Genomic DNA, 12,573 nt, shown 5'->3' with positions numbered 1-12,573 from the left:
CATGTGAAGACTGTGGCGCCCGTCACAAGTCCCTAGTGGCGCCCGCCACAAGCATAAAAAGTGGCGCCAGCCACTAGGCTAACATTCACATGCACGATGTTGTACTAATGTCACATGATTGCTTTAATTGCCTTGTCCCTTGCATGTTGAACACTCTATTAAAACTCTTCAACCACTCTCACATCCTTTGACCACGACATTGAAGACCATAAATAAAATTTATTTCATTCATCAATTCCCAACCACAACCATCTCTATATAAACCTCCACCATAATCTCACAAAACCACACCTCTCATAAGCATAATTCTCCTCTCTCTTGCTATATTCTTACTACATTATACGAGTACTGTGAAATTTAGTCATGGCACAGATGAGGGAATACAAAATAGTATTCAGAAACGGTAAACCAGGTGAATTGCAGGAAGAGACATACACGACTCTAAGCGCAAGAAAAATTGAATCAACAAGGTACGCCGATGAACCCTGCTTATTTGCCTTAGGAATTTTAGATAGTGTTAACCATATGCTAGACACTTTAAATTTAAATTATTTCCTATCTTTTAAGGACTCTGTCTATGCTCAATTAACACTAGAATTCTTAAGCTCGTTAATATTTAGTCCCACACCCAACACAAACTGTTCCAGTGGGACTGACCAGTTTCGCTTGTTCAACATTGAATATGCTTTTACATTTTCCTAACTAGGGGACCTGCTACAATTTCCCCATGGGGATGGCGTTGTAAGTGAGGTCCCAGATATTGAGGGTTGGCAACATGCCTTTCAACCATTTTGGAGGGCAATAACAGGTACAGTAACCCATAGTTTTGAGGGAAACAAAGCCACTCTAATTCACAACTCGACTATTCGATATTTCTGCCAAATATTGGCGTCCACCATTTTTGGCCGAGCAAACTCTAACAAGGTGAACAAAAAAGAACTCTTTTATTTGTTAGCCACTTTTCTACCACAAAAGATGAATACCGTCCCTTTTATGTTAGCTCACATGTAGGCCATTGTCAATGCAAAGAGAAGGCCGATTATTTTTGGAGGTTTAATAACCTCCATAGCCAGAGTCCTAGGACTCGAAGAAAAATTCTCCAGGCTAACCTCACTCCCGCATCAGTCTATTGACATTGACATGGCGAGGAGCATGAAATTGGTAAAACGAAGGAGAGACGGTAAGTTTAATCTAATAATTGCAAATAATGTTTTACAAGATTTCATCCTCCCAAATCCAACTCGCACAGATGTGCGTAACCAATTTTTTTTTGTTATATTAATGATCCGGTCCCCGCGCACATTCTCGAGAATGTAGCTGCTGGCGGGATACCGACGAGGATCACATTCCGGAGCAAACTGCTCCCGCTACTGACCCACACACCACACACATGTCATTTGAAAATGTTACAGGTACATCCTCTAGTCAAAGACCCAGAAGAAGAAATGTGGCACCAGCCACTCTTGATGAGATCTATGCTAAACTGCTGCGGCGTAGCGAATTAGACGCTCAGCGTGACCTACAAATCCAAAACATGGAAGCTCAGCAAGTGAAATGATGCAAATCTTATGCCAAATGCAGCGTGATCAGCATGACTACGCTTTCAGAACCGAACAGAACATGTCTGGCTTGATCGATGAAATGGAAACGTTGACAATGCGTGTGAAAGATCTCCAAAACTACATGCCACCTCACCAACCAGGAAACGGTGGACGTGCACGTACACATGGCAGAATGCGCCAGTAGTAGGATACCTAGGTTCTACCTTTCTTTCCTATCTTATGTTGTTGCGGGACAACGCAAGGTTTAAGTATAGGGGAGGAAGCTTTACCGCTTTTATTTATCGTTTTCTAGGTAGATTTAAATTATTGTTATTTCCTTTTGTTATTTTATTTTTGTTAAGTGTCAGTCGAGTTAAATATCACTGTGTTGTCGAGTCTTTATGCGTGGTTTCCATTATTTACTGATTCTCCCATTTGCTTAAGCCATACCAAAAAAAATTTGAAAAAATCTAGACTTAGAGATTCAGTACATCTTTTGAAAATTCTTAACTATAAATAAAACTGAGGTTGAATTGTAGAGATTTGGAAAAACTTTACAAGATCGGTATTGTTTTAACACCTTAAATCTCCCAAGTATAAGATCGATTTGAGTATTTGTCATGCCATAGCCTTAAATTCTATCCTTTAATATTCCTTGAGTAGTTTATCTAGCAATCAGCACCATCCTAAGCACACACTACGCAAGAAGTCGATGCAAATAAGTGTATGATCTCAGGCTTAAAAGAGAAAAAGATTGACGAAATGTATGAAAAATGTTGTCCCCTCTAAGTTAGGTGATCCTCACCCGGTCATTTAGCCCAACGGTATAACCATCTTTAACTTTTATTTGAGCCAAAGTGCGAAAAATAAATAAATAAATAATGATGAGATCATAGTCACTAACAGATTATCTTGCTATGAATGTGAAAGGATAATGGGCTTAATGTGATTGCGCCAGAATGAAAAAAGATAAAAAGAAGGTTTAGTAAGGTAGGCTTAGGCATGACGGCATGATTCGGATTGGTTTGTATAGGAGGGAGACTTATGGTTGCACTATTGCGACTATGTGTTCCAACGATACCCTTAGTGTGGAAGTCGGTACCTGTTGATGCAATTTTTAACCAAAGTAAAATTTATAGACTAGAATGAGTATCCGAATGCAACTGTGTCTTTTACGAGCCTTGATGCTTTATGCTGCAAAGATATTACCAAACTTTTTATTCATATACGCAGCATTTGCTTGAGGACAAGCAAAGGTTTAAGTATGAGGGAGTTTGATAACGCGAAAACGTATCGTATTTTTGGCTTCATATGCATTGCTTTTTACTTGATTAACACTTATTATTACGCAGTATTTTATGTTTATTGCAGGTATTTATCGAATAAAAGGTTTACAGGCAAGAAAAAGGGAAAATATCAAAAAGGAAAGAAAAAGGGAAGAAAATAGAGCAAAAATGAAGAAATGTGTGGCGCCCACCACATTTGAAAAAGGTGGAGCCCGCCACATGGCCTTAGGAAGTGTGTGGTGCCCGCCACAAAGCTTGGATGTGTGTGGCGCCCATTCCATAAAAGACGGCGCCCGCCATGAAAACCACATTAGGGTTGTGGCAGCCGCTACCAACCCAGTCTTCCTTCCTTATTTCTCTCCACAATTTTCTCCACAATCCTCTCCATGTTTGATTCTTACTTTTTCAACCAACTACTCCCCACTAGAAGAAATGGAATGCTACTTTTAAGGAGAGTGAGGAGTATATATGGGAAAGTTAGTTTTTACTAATAGGGGGGTCAGTTCCCTTTTCAATTACACGCTTAATTTTAGTCAGATTATTTTTTGGTTAGTTTCCTAAGCAGTTTTTCTTACTTTGTAAAAGTAATAGTTCTCCATATCGGGGACTATTGCAATTTATTTTACGCATTTGAATTCAATTGTAACGGTTACTCTTTGCCAAAGCCTGCCGACATTATTTTAATTGAAGAATCAAGATTCAGTTCCAGTTCTCATTTCGTAATCCAGGTTTTATTTTGATTGCTAATTTATTTATTTATGCCTTATTGTATGTTTGATTTTCCAAATACAATGTCTGTTACCAGATCCATGTCCGGCTAAACCCTTAGGTATTGGTATGTAAACACTGTCGAAACGACGATATTCATAAATAATTGGTGTTAGTTTTTATGAAACTTATTTTTCCGGTTTTTAGTTTCTTATTTTAATCAAACTGTTTTTCGTACGAGAGTACAAAACAAACAAAGTTTACGGTCAACAAGAACGAGAGTTTGAGATTTTAACCAGATAGCTGAAGCTAGGCATTAATCCTAAACACAGCGAGAGCGCTTTAGGATTAATTAGACTTTATTCATATTCAAAAATTACTTTTAAATTCAAAATGAGACCGCGAGAGCCAAGCATTCTGGTTTAAGAGTATGGTCAAAGTCAATAAAACGAGAGTGTGAGACTAAGTCCTTTTTATAAATAATTTCTACTGAAGAATATTTTGACCAATAAGATTACACCAATTATCTATCGAATCCCCGAAGTTTGATGTGTTACATACCGATATCACTTTATCAAATATCTTTATTAATATTCTGTTTACGATATAGTTATTTCTCTTCATCCCTCCAATCTTAGAACGATCAGCAACCTCAGATTTACATAGTAACATTAGATAACGATACATTTGATTATTAGTCCTTGTGGGTTCGATAATCTTTAAAACTACGCGATAGGACTGTGCACTTGCAGTCACGATTCCCATAGACTTACTAAGTCGCAATCAATGACTAAAAGGATCAATTAACCTAAATATATTCCTAATCCTAAGGGGACATGAATTTCACAACTAAAACCCTAGGGTTCAAATGGCCAAATTCATATGAATTAAGGAATTAAACCTAGAATTTAGTCTAACTAAAACTAATTATCCTAATTATTTCTAATTAGAAAAATAATTCTAATTAAACAACTAACAAAATCTAATTAAATTCTACAAGTTGTTAATCTTAATTAAGCTCCTAATTAACCTAATTATTAAGAATTAATATAGAAAAATAATTAATTGAAACAACAAAACAAATGATAGAAAATAAAACAAAAAACAAATGGGTATGAAGAGGGGAGGGGGGGGGGGGGGGGAAGGCCCTGAATAGAGTGTCAAGAAACAAAAAACTGTGTGGGCATGGAAGCAAGGCCCACCGAACTCCCACTTCAATCTAACTCAAAGCAATGAGGGGTGCAGGGAGTAATGTGGGAGGATGGTCAATATAAAGTCCAAAGGCTCAGCACCATGGAGGCCCATTCGAAAACCAAGGAAGAAATCAACACACGGATAATTCAAACTGAATTTGAAAATGAACTAAAACACGCGCCATGTCACTGAGTCCATCAGCTCAATCCAGCTCCGAATGACCACAGTGGGCCACCACGCCGGAAATCGCTTTCGGCGACGGTGGCCACCAGAAATTAAAATCAAACACCTCACTAGAACTGTCTCATCCTCCCCGATCTGACTCTCCAATCAATTTCAACCTAAACCACACGTAGAACACTAACCGAATCCAAATACTTGTGAACCATAGGTCTTGAGATACGAATTGAACAATGATATGAAGGAATTGAAGTTCCTTGTGTGAGGGCTTTAATTCTTCACCCTAATCACTACATGACTGGAGAGAAAATAGAGATGAAACAAGGAGTAAAGCCTACCTACGGAACATAGGAGTTTCCCAGATTTTGTTGAAAACGTAGGTGACGATATTGAACAAGAAATCCAGAGATTCTCTAGGTATGCAATTCTTGGATCCTCGATCTTGCCTTATTTTTATTCTTCTTCTTGGTGACTATAGTCTGTAGGAAATGAGGAGGGATTTCGCTTTAAACCATGTGTGAGAGTAAGGAGAGGGATCTGTTGATTGAGGTTCAACCTCAACAGATTGAAACTTCTATGTGAAGCTTCAATGGCCTGGTAATGGAGTTGTGGTGAGGGTGAGTTCAGAGAGAGAGAGAATTCGAGATTGGTGTTAGGAGGATTCTAAGAGTGAAAAAAAGGATCCTCTAACTGAACTGTGATGAGAGTATTTATGGATTCCAAATTCTGTTCAAACTCAAATGAAATTAGGATCAAATGTAACTGAAATTAGAAAGTTAGTTATGGAATTTGTTGAGTTAGTTATTGAAATGACATTAGTTGATTGGAGTGAAATGAAATGAAATAAAAAATATGAAATGAAATGAATGCCCCGTTGGTTAATTGAAATGAGATTAGCCGTGGAATGCAAAAGTCAGTTGGTTGTGAACTGGATGAGTTAGGAAATTATAGTGAAAGTAGTTAGTGGATATTAAAAGGTTGGCTTAAAATGGAACCTTGAATGTTATATGTTATTATCAGTTAGGGAATCACTTGTCTGCTTAGACTATTAGTAAGTGTTAATACTCTTTTGTTTTTTGGTTAGGAATGTGAATTATTTAAGTTGCCATTTCAATTGAACTTGTTGTTAGTCTATGTGTTGTGTAGTGAACTAACATAAATTAGTTATGATGAAACATGTTTCTTGGTGGTGTTCTAAGGTTGTGAACTTGGTTGCATATTCCATGGCTATTATTTTATGATGAACTGGTCATTGGCTAGTTTGGAATGGGATTGTTTTTTATGCATTATGATGCAATACATACCCTGCATTTTCCATGTTTTTAATGCAGGTCTAGGTGAGGGCCTTGATGCAGGTCCAGGGCTGCAGGACCTTCCATTCAACTTGGTTGTTGCATTGCTGAATGGATGTGTTGTTTTGCTGCAGATTATGTAGACAAATTACTAGTGATACAAGTCTAATGTGTTGTCATTGTATTGTCAATGTGTGTGTGGCTGCAGGTCTGATGTACTACTGTTACAGATGAGTGTGATTACTGCAGATGAATGTTATACAGGCCCTGGTTTCTAATTGATTCAAAGTCTTATGCTGCTATGGTTTTATAGGAACAACATTTCATGCATGGAGTTTTTCTTCGCTATGAGAATCAATGCGATGCAAAGATAACTTAGCTCATCAAAGGTCATGGAAGCATGCTTGAACTTGGTTCTTGTATGCTAAGTGTGTATGTATGGGTGTATTGCCATGGCTATTTTTGCAGGGTTGTGATGAATTGTGTCATGCTTGGATTAATGCTTGTAATGACACGATTTCAAGATATGGCAAGAGACTCTGATGACAAAACAAAGCATGGCACAAAAATGGTTTTCTTGTTCATGAAGAATGTTTGGTAATGGAAAGATGGGAAGGACATGGAATTCAAGTAGAAATTAGGGTTAGGTCATGAAAAAAGGTTGGTTGACCAAAAAGTCAACAAATGACCAAAAAGTCAACAGTTGACCAAAAAGTCAACCTTTACAAAATGTAATTTTGATTTCTTTTTTTGCAATGAAACAATGCATTCTTTGATATATGAATGGAAAATCAATGTTTTAAGTGTAATTATCATGAATTTATTTGGATTAAAACTGGACTTTTTAATGACTTCTTAACAAAACCAAATAGCCTTATGCATGAATCCAATACCTTAACTAATTGAAACATGATCACATGATGCCATATGAATCAAATGGGCCAAGATATATGGATGAAATAATGATGAATACCCTTATGAACCATGATGAATCAAGGACAAACAATGGATTAAAGATCAATGCACTAATGCAATCATGAACTCAAGGATCAAGAACCAAGGAATTTGAAAGTACCATGTGCCTATCACCATTGGACCTAGAAAGACCAGATAGAATGCCTATGTATGGATGTTTGAATCAAATCTCGAACCAGATGAAAATCTAAACTTGTGGGTGTAAGACCCTAATTTTGACCCTAAGATCCCTCATGGCATCATATCATTGCTCATTGCATTTGCCTCAAGGATGATAGCATCTTGACTCATTACCCTAGGATTGGGACTTGTGTGAGTTGGTTTGAGACCAGTAAGCATGCTTGAATTGTATATTAATTTCTTTGCTTATTTTTTTACTAACCAAAAGCACAAAAATATGTCACTAACATCTTTTTTTTTGAAGCTTGAGCAGTCATGTGATCCAAGGCTCCTATGAGGCCCCTAGACCCATTGAAGTGGCCAGATGAAGATGAAAGCAAGCATGACAATGGTTCACCAAGCTCTCAATCATCATATATGCTTCCCAAGTATCTCAATTTTCCAATTTGATCAAGATAAACCAAAGGGCTTGAGGATTGTTTCCCAAGGAAACCCTAATTCAATTGTGCATTGATTGTGCCTTGCTCATAAAGCAACCTCAACCTTTGATCAAATAAAATCAAGGGAAGTTCTTTCATTCATCATTTTATGCATACATGAGCCCATATGAGTATCCTCAATCATTCATTCATCAAGATTTGAAGTTTGGACTTGAGAAGTTGATCAGTCAATTCATTTGACTATTTTGAAATCCACTGAGACCTTACTTTTGATGTGTTTGTCAAATGATGATGAACCCAAGAGAAATTTTTTTCTTAAGAATCATATGAACAACTTTCATGTTCAGCAAAATTTCATTTGAAACTTGGAAGGTCATCATTAATTTCAAAACATTATAGGTCATTTTGACTGAAACCCTAATTTTGGGTCAACTTCCCAAGGACCTAACTCCTTCATTTTTTATGATTTTGAGGTTAGACCAAGTGCATTGGAAATTTTAAGATGTATAATTCCATTGTTATGTTGGAAAAAATTTCATAATCCTAAAAGAAACACATGTGATAATACAAAACATTATAGGTCACTTTGGACCAAAGCCATTGAAATGTGAAAAAGTCCAACTTCAAGTGCCCATAACTTTCTCATCAAAAATCCAAATGATGCAAACCTTAACAAATTGTTTTTCTTGAAAAGATATACAACTTTTATGTTTAAGGTTTTGTCCTTTGAGGCTTGCATCATTGAAACAGAAGGGCTTGAAGTTGGTCATTTTTGGCAAATTTTCAAATACATGTTTTGCACCTTGAACTTCATGGTCAGTTTTCAATATTTTCCCAACTCCAAAAGGATTTTTGTTCAACATAAAATTTGTTCCTTATGTCAAGACCTTTCCAACCATTACCCACATGCTTATGTTTGGATTTTCCAATTGGAATTTTCGAAGAGGTGAAGTTTTGTGATCAATTATGCATAACATGTTAAATTTCCATGCACAAGCTAATGCATTGCAATCTGCACGTCCATTTCACTTTGGTTGATGTTCAGCACTTAATTGCAATTGCTTTTGGGCCTCACATGCGCCTGTATTGGCCCATGCATGGAGGACCAAAGTTCATGCACACACGAGTTCTTCACATCTTTGCATCAACTGTGGCTATAAATAGAAGGCATTGCTCACTTCAAATGGTAACCTAAAGGCGCCTGAAGCTCTGCTGAACTGATTCCCTAACCTCTCACTCAAAGGAATTCTGAAATTTCACTTCACTTTTCAAGCTTAAATTTCAACTTCCCTGGTTGATCTTTAGCTTCTAATTCCTTAGCTTTGCTTCATTGTTACTTCAAGATCAAGCTGCACTCAAGGATTGGATTGGATCAAGCTCTTAAAAGCTGCACTTCAAAGGTTTATCTCATAACTGTTTTGATTCGAATCTCTCTGATTAGTGTGCATTGCTTGGTTTGATTGGAATTTCTGAAGTCCTCATGTGAGAGGCAATTGATTGGTGGTTTTAATTTTGAGAATTAGTTAACTTCAGATTGAACACCTCATATTTCAACCTCAGATTTCTTCCTCCATAAGAATCTTGAGAAGAAACTAAGGTCACAGGGGTGATGTACATCACCCCAGTTTTCGAATGGTATATGGATCGCGTGTTTTAGTTGAGGTTTGAAAACCTGCAACTGGTGGCCAGAGAAGGCCTTCTCACCGGAGAAGATGGTGGTTTCCACCACCGTCCCCACACGTCCAAACCCTGGCCATTGGATGAGTGTTTCCAGATCTAATCTTGGCTGTTGGATGTTATGACTTTATTTAATGTTGAATGCCACGCTGTTGACTAAGGTGTACCATACTCGCGCGCTTCTTGTTCCTTGGATCAGCCACGTCAATTAATGAGCGCTGATCCAAGCGTTGAGGATTTTTCTAATTTCTGAATTTCCATTTTTATTTTCTTTTATTCCAATTATTTTCAAAAATTCATAACTTCTTTATTTGGAATCACAAAAATATGGGACCAATTGCAAAAAATTTCTCTTAAATTCTAGTTTCTAAAAATGATTTTTAATTATTTTTGTGATTCAATTTAATATTTTTTGTGAATTATTTCTTTTCTGATTGTTTTTAATTCATTTAAAATACTTTTTGATATTAAAAAATGCCAAAAATATTTTCTTAACATCTTTGGATGATGATGAATCTATGAAAAATATTATCATCAATTTCTTAATTGATTTGAGATTTATTTGAGATTTTAGTCCAATTATGTTATTTTTCTTCATTTTTAATTGTTTAAAATTAGTTTCTGTTTTCAAAAAATGTTGAGAAAATTTGTCAAACCTTGTTTGACCATGTTAGACTTATGATGATCCAATTGGACTTATCCAAGTTGATTTGAATCGGATTTGAAGTTTGACCTTTACTTGTTCATTTTGTTTCATGTATTATTTTAATTCCAAAAAATGCCAAAAATATGTTTGACCTTTTGTTTTTACTTCTAATCTTCATTTCACTTCTGTTTATCATTGATTGATGTTGATTCCATTCATGGTTGATCAACATGTTTTGGTTATGTCATTTGACTTTTCATTTTGTACATTCCATTTCCATCTTCTTCTTCTTCTTTTTTCTTTTGACCAATGAGTTAATGATTTGTGGTTAGCCTTGACATATGAGAGGCTTAACCTTCTTTGGTCCAAATCAAATTCATCTTGATCAAAGATCAAGTGAATTGCTTTGGGTCAAAGATAGGTTGCTTCTTGGCCAAGCAAAGAACCTAAAATCCATACAACGTCATTCTTCTTTTCTTTTGGCATGGCAAGTTGTAGGAGCTTGGCTTACTAGTCATGGTCTCTAACTTGTGTTTATTTGCCTATAGCTTTATTGACCGGCCTCAGATAGGTGTGATTACTACATTAGTCCACTTATGATTGCTTAACAAAGTGCTAAATTGTCTTATGGCACACTAACACTAACTACTAATCACTAACTTTTAATTCAAGCATTTAATTCTTGCAATTTACTTTAATGCAATTTAATTTCTTGCTCATTTATTCATATTGTCTTTGCCCTTTGCTCACTTGAGCTCATGTTTATGTTTATGTCATTTGACTTTTGCTCACTTGAGCACATTATTGTGTATATACTATTGCCTTGTGTGTGTTTTGTTTTGTTTGTGTGAACCAATGCAAAAAGGAGAAAGGACTTAGAATTAGGACCTTACCTATGCTAAATGGAGTTCAAGAGCAACTAGGCCCCATGCCTTTAGAATGCTAAATATGTTGAAGAGCAACTAGGCCTCATGCCTTTAGAATGCTTAATCTTGAAGATGAATTGAAAGGACCCCTATTCTAAACTCACTCTTGTCCATTCTTTCTATTGCATTGTGGAACTTTTTGATTTGTTTGTTCTTGTGTGATAGGGATCCCAAACTTGAGCTAATTAGAAGGACCATTGTCATGAACATCCAAGATAAGAGAGACAAGTCCCATTGGAGGATCCTAGGAGCTTGATTGAATATTTGCTTGATTGCTTGAGTTAATTGCTTATTGCTTGCTAAGTCCAAAGGAAAGGAGCAACTTGGATCATCTTTATGATCTCAAGAAGGGCACTCCAAGTGGTTTTATTTCTCTTCTCTCATCTTTGCATGTTTAGGACCTAGCCCTTCTCTTCTTATCTCCATTCTAACCCAAGCCAAACTTATTTTGTGCAAACATTGACATTGTTTTCAAAAATTAGAAACCTAGGCACTATGCCTTTGATTTTTCAAACTCTTTTCATAATACTTATTTTGAATTGAACCTTAAGTCAACTTTGACTTCCATTTGAGAATACTTTTAATTGGTAAATCCAACTCACTCAAATTCTTCTTTTATGGTTCCAATGGCCACCTTTGCCAAAGCTTTTCATAAACATTAGCTATTAGGTTTGAGTTATCATAGTGGTTGATATAAACCTCACCTGTGTCCTTAGTGATTGGACTATAAGTCTTCCATACTTATAGGGTGGATCCCTCACTAGTATGTTGAAGCTCTCTTCACATGGTGGATTGTGGTTTAGGTTGAGTTTTCTCCCTTTGATAACAAAAGACCTTAAGGCTTTTTACCAATCAATTCACCAACTTATTTTGAGATTTTTACCTCGAACTACGAGGTTTTGATCCTACCTTTGTGATGGTACGTAGGCAATGGGTTTATCCATTCAAACAACAAAATTGTAAATAATTTGTATATTCTTTTCTCATCTCCCTAATCATGTTTGCACAAATATTTTCACAAATACCTACCTACCATACTACAATTGCAAAAAGGGCTCCCTTAGAGTACTAAGGATGTTTTGGGTGCTTAAAACCTTCCCATTTCATAACCAACCCCCTTATCTAGATCTCTGACATTTTTATTAGTTTTTGATTTGATAAAACTTCTCGGTTTTTGTTCGCTTTCTAACCTTTCCTTTGGATAAATAGAAGTGAGGTGGCGACTCGAATTGTATGATTTACTTTTGATTTAGTAAATAAATCTAAAGGTAACAAATACCCCGCTACAGAAAAGTGGCGACTCTGCTGGGGACAAAAATGGTTTCCTAGTGGGTTTTGCCTACTTTTTGCCTTTGTTATATTGTATGTTTATACTTTCTTGTGACATATTTTTGTGCAAATTTGGGATGACTGTATTGTTTTTAATGTATGAATTGCTTGATATATATCAATTGCTTGTGTGCTTGGTGGTCTCTTGTGAGATGAGTTCTATACCCGAACTCGAGTGCACTTATGATAGGAGAATGGCGTATCCTTTTTGACTTGTGTGGAGTTATTCCTTAGCAAGTTGACTTGCAAGCCCATTCAC

General features: G+C 36.3%; 1 long non-coding RNA gene across 1 annotated transcript; it reads left to right on the top strand.

The window, feature by feature from the left end:
* Positions 1 to 4,816: 4,816 nt before the first annotated feature.
* Positions 4,817 to 7,010, top strand: LOC127086426 (uncharacterized). The gene is made up of 2 exons (XR_007789476.1): positions 4,817 to 5,326; positions 6,241 to 7,010. It is a non-coding gene; the product is annotated as an uncharacterized LOC127086426 (long non-coding RNA).
* The last annotated feature ends 5,563 nt before the right edge of the window (positions 7,011 to 12,573 follow it).

The sequence above is a fragment of the Lathyrus oleraceus genome, chromosome 5 (assembly GCF_024323335.1).
Source record: "Lathyrus oleraceus cultivar Zhongwan6 chromosome 5, CAAS_Psat_ZW6_1.0, whole genome shotgun sequence".
In the NCBI taxonomy this organism is placed as follows: Eukaryota; Viridiplantae; Streptophyta; class Magnoliopsida; order Fabales; family Fabaceae; genus Lathyrus; species Lathyrus oleraceus.
Note: the sequence above shows the minus strand (reverse complement) of the source record. Positions and strands in the feature narration are given on the sequence as shown.